The following is a 5044-nucleotide window of genomic DNA, read 5'->3' as shown; positions in this document are numbered from 1 at the left end:
GGCTTGAGGAAGTTTGCTTCTGGTGATGAGGTTTGCGAGGTTCAGTGCTTGTTTGAAGGCTAGGATGGGTGACTCTGGGAAGATCTTGTTAAGAATAGGGTCTCTTTCTAGTATGGGTTGCAATTGTTTGAGGATTTTCCGTACGGGTTTGAGGGAGGGGTGATATGTTATAACCAGCGGTGTGCGATTTGTGGGGGGTTTTCTTCTGTACTGCAGCAGTTTTTCACATGGTATCCAGGTGGCTCTTTCAAACATGCGGTTTACCTCTCTGGAGAATTGTTCTTGTTGGGTGAAAGCCTTTTTAAGATTGGTGAGGTGGCAATCCCAGATGTTCTCTTTAGTGCAGATTTGGTGGTATCTGAGGGCTTGGCTGGTATGAGAGCTTTTTTGGTGTGTTTAGGATGATTGCTCGTTCTGTGCAGATATGTATGTTGGTCTGTGGGTTTCTTGTATAACGTGGTCTGTAATTTATCATTCTGGATACTGATCATCATGTCTAAAAAGGAGATGTTGGTGCTGGAGTATTCTAGAGAAAGCTGGATGGAGGGACGGAAAACCTACAACCTCTGAGTTATGGCCCCACAGTATGCCAACCTTTTTTTGAGCCACCTGGAAGAAGACTTCCTCAAGAGCTGCACCATCAAACCCTTGCTATACTTAAGATGTATCAATGACATCTTCATCCTTTGGACTGAAAACCTACAATCTCTGATTGAATTCCATCAGAAATTCAACAATCACCATCCCTCCATCCAGCTTTCTCTGGAATACTCTGCACCAACATCTCCTTTTTAGACATGACGATCAGTATCCAGAATGGTAAAATACAGACCACGTTATACAAGAAACCCACAGACCAACACACACATCTGCACAGAACCAGCAATCACCCTAAACACACCCAAAAAGCTGTGATATAGTCAAGCCCTCAGATACCACCAAATCTGCACTGAGGAGAACACCCGGGATTGCCACCTCACCAATCTTAAAAGGGCTTTCACTCAACAAGAACACTCCTCCAGAGAGACAGATTGCTTGTTTGAAAGAGCCGCCTGGATGCCACATGAATAATTGCTGCAGTACAAAAGAAACCCCGCCACGAATCGCACACCACTGGTTATGACGTATCACCCCTCCTTCGAACCCATATGGAAAATCCTCAAACAATTGCAACCCATACTAGAAAGAGACCCTATTCTTAAAGAGATCTTCCCAGAGTCACCCATCCTAGCCTTCAAACAAGCACCGAACCTCGCAAACCTCATCACCAGAAGCAAACTTCCTCAAGCCCAGAACACACCAAATGGATCCAGACCATGCCATGACCGCCCCACCCCCGCCCAGCCTGTCTCTCACCCATTGACTCCTCAGTCTACATTTTCACTGACTACTTGTCTTGTATGCATCCCACCCCAGCCGCTGGCTTCTTTACTTTTCATTCCATCCAGGAAGAGCACACACCAACTGCAGAAACTTCCTTAGCCTGACGAAGGGTTTTTGAACCTGAAAGCTTGATTAATAATTGTTTTCCAACTATTTAAGTTGGTCTAATAAAAGATATAAGATTCACCCAAAGAACCTTGTCTAAAAATAATTATACTTTTATAGGTAGCGACATGAAGAGCAGCCTACTTTAAGAGAATGACAGAAAGAATCTTTTTCAAAATTTGAGGTTATATTCCTACTTTGCTATTCTAAAATGACCTTATATAATTAAAATTGCCTAGGTTACAAATCACCCTTAAAAACTAAATGATTTATTCAGGTAAGAAGTTTGCCAAAATAACTCTTCTGAAATGTTTGTGTTTAACTAGGACAGTTTATTGGAAAAGTAACACTTCCAAATTAGGACATTTCTTGACATTTTGATCAATAATCAAACTTAGCACTGGTTGGGAAGAAGGGCTCTAGAAAACTAAAGTAGCAACTTATATAGGAGGTAGATATTAGGGGTGTACGAAGCAGGCCCTATTCGATTCAGATTCGAATTTGGCCGAAATCAGGGACAGTGATTTGATTTGTTGATTCGGATCACTGTCCCTGATTCAATTCAGCCGAATCTGAAAATTCGATGCTGATTCAGAGAATCAGTGATTCAGCCATAGACATAGCTTTAAAAGTTTTTTCTACATACCTCGAGGTAGCAACACAACTTGTGAATGCTGGGATGCATGGAGTGTCCCACAGGAGTGCAGGGGGGGCCTCCACATGCTCAGCGGTGGACCCAGAAGTGGACCAGCTCAGCGATTGGCTGCAGGGGTACCCCAGGTGCCCTGCCCGAACCCAGGAGGCACCAGTCACTGAGCTGTGAGGGCACAGGGGGGCCCCCAGCGGACCTGGTAATGGACCAGAAGCGCTTCTGGTCCACTTCCAGGTCTCCTGCCCAACGTGCTGGGGAGCTCCCTGTATTTCTGTGGGACACTCCATACACCCCAGCCTCGCAGCTTTCATGAGCCCCTGCTACCTAGATGTATGTAGAAAAAACATTTAAAGCTGTCTCTGTGTCTGAATCTCTGAATCTTTCCGAATCTCTCTGAATTGATTCAGAGGGTTCTGACTCGATTTGGAGAAATTAAAGGGTCCTCTGATTTGATTCTGATTTGGAGATTGGACCATCGAATCAGGCTGAATCTCCGCTGAATTGAATCAGGGACTGGAGCTTTGCACAGCCCTAGTAGATGTATGCCATTTCAGTTGACTGGTTGTTTCTATGCGACTTTCTGAGGAGTAACCTTTTTGATGGCATGGAAGAACATAAGGACACAGATAGAAGTGAAAATTTTCACCTGATTTGGCCACAGAAAGCACTTGGCAACCGTGACCAAACACAAGTGCATGGCTGCAAACAGCCTAAAAAATGGCCAATCAGGTGAAAATCTCAAGAAGTTTCACAATACAGTATCTTCTGTAACTTCTGTTGCACTGCCTGTCAGCCTGTCGCTGTTTTCAGAATGGGAAAGGAGAGGGGAGCAGAGAGAGTATGGTCTGGGGGTTTTTCAGCTTGGGCTGGAGGGGAGGCAAGTGTATTGGAGTGCCACCTTGGAGGAGTGGATGTGGGGAGGGTTCCAGTACACCCACCCCACCCTCCAGTACAGGCTGAGGAACCCCTTAGAATAAGCTCCCTCTGCTCCCTTTCCCCCCTCTCATTCTGATACAGGGACAGGCTGGGAGAGAAGCAGGGAAATTGGCTGCAGTCTCCGTTGCCAGGGAAAATCAGTTGCAGGCTCTCCTCCTCCCTGGAACCAACAGTGAACTTCTGTTTGTTCCAAGGAATTGTTGTAACTTAGAACACTTCCTGCAAAGCGTTCTCAGTTGCAGCAGGGAGCTGCACTTCTGTCTGTACCCATAATCTGGTGTCTCAGGTTGAGATATAAAGTGAAACATGAGAAATTTGTACGATGATGGTTTAATGTGCACTATATTGATTTGGATATAAATCACTCCAGTGCTCAGGCTTTTTATGTAAGTTGGTTCAGTCATTTAGAAGAGGTGCATTTACCATACATACCCCATGAATTAAGTAAGCTGTGAAACAACGTTGTAACAACTAACTCTGGCAAGTAATTCAGCAGATGGGTTGTAGAATTTAGAGATGCAAATGAAGATCTGGCCATGACTTTCTGAAGGTTAAGTTTATACAACTGCCCTCTTTTTAACAGATGGTTAATATTTAAGGATCTGTACATTGCAGAGTTAATTTACTTGAGAGGATAGCATTTTTACTGCTGGTCTTTTAAATGTACTTTTATTTACAGTCTGTAGGACTGCTACAGGAATTTGATTTTAATCTTTACAAATTTCTTTTTCATGAGCCTAGAACAAGAACAAAAAAACCTGTTTTTTGGAATACAGTATTTCATTCATAATTTGGAATAACAGGCTTCTTGATACAGATCAGTATGCTTGTCTTCTTCAGAATGACTGTATAGAAGCTATGTCCTGAAGGAGAAAAATAAATAATTTATCATAGTAACTCTTGGGCATCAGATAGATTGCCTTATGTGAGCTCTGCTTTGGAGTTCAGTGCCTAAGTGTTCAAACTCTTAGAAAAATTATGAGTGTATTTTATAGCTTTGCACACTAAAAATGTAGATTTTGAGAAATGTGTTCATGTGCCTACCTGTCAGTGACTATTTAAAAAGGGCCTAGGATCATGTGGCCAGGAATTCAGTTTTTACAATAGAAGACAAGAGTTAACCTGAATCTCTAAGTAAATTCCTCTGCAACAACAAAAAAAAGATGTCCCAGGTTTAGCGAATGTGTTTGAAGCTTAAACTGCATATGGTATTCTAATATTATAAAAGCCTTAATCTGTCTGTCTTAATCTGTCTTTATCTGTTTTGCGAGGAAAAAGAGGGAAAGGGGCCAGGAGGCTTCCTTGGCTGACCAGAGAAATCCAGGGCAGCCTAAGGGCCAAAAGGGGAGCACATAAAAAGTGGAAACAGGGAGAGATCACCAAAGACGAATATACCTCCTCTGCTCGTGCTTGTAGGGAGGCAGTTAGACGGGCCAAAGCTACCATGGAGCTGAGGATGGCATCCCAAGTAAAGGACAACAAGAAATTGTTTTTTAGATATATAGGGAGTCAAAGGAAGGCCCAGGGAGGAATAGGACCCCTGCTAAATGGGCAGAAACAATTGGTGACGGACAGGGAGGACAAGGCTGAACTCCTCAACGAGTTCTCTGCCTCAGTGTTCCTAAGTGAGGGACACGACAAGTCTCTCACTGGGGTTGTAGAGAGGCAGCAGCAAGGCGCCAGACTACCATGCGTAGACCCTGAGATGGTGTAGAGTCACTTGGAAGAACTGGATGCCTTTAAGTCAGCAGGCCTGGATGAGCTCCATCCGAGGGTGCTGAAGGCACTGGCCGACATCATTGCAGAGCCACTGGTGGGAATATTTGAACGGTCGTGGCGCACAGGCTAAGTCCCAGAGGACTGGAAAAGGGCCAATGTGGTCCCCATTTTCAAAAAGGGGAGGAAGGAGGACCCGGGCAACTATAGGCCAGTCAGTCTCACCTCCATCCTTGGCAAAGTCTTTCAAAA

The 5044-nt window shown here is 44.2% G+C and overlaps 1 protein-coding gene across 11 annotated transcripts in view; it reads left to right on the top strand.

Annotated features, from left to right (window-relative positions):
* The window catches only part of NUBPL (nucleotide binding protein like), a 256910-nt gene that overhangs the window by 200928 nt on the left and 50938 nt on the right, over nt 1-5044 (top strand). The gene's annotated exons all lie outside the window — the stretch shown is intronic.

This window comes from Alligator sinensis, unplaced genomic scaffold (assembly GCF_000455745.1).
Source record: "Alligator sinensis unplaced genomic scaffold, ASM45574v1 scaffold720_1, whole genome shotgun sequence".
Classification (NCBI taxonomy): domain Eukaryota; kingdom Metazoa; phylum Chordata; order Crocodylia; family Alligatoridae; genus Alligator; species Alligator sinensis.
The sequence above is the reverse complement of the archived record's forward strand: the minus strand, read 5'-3'. Positions and strand labels throughout refer to the sequence as shown.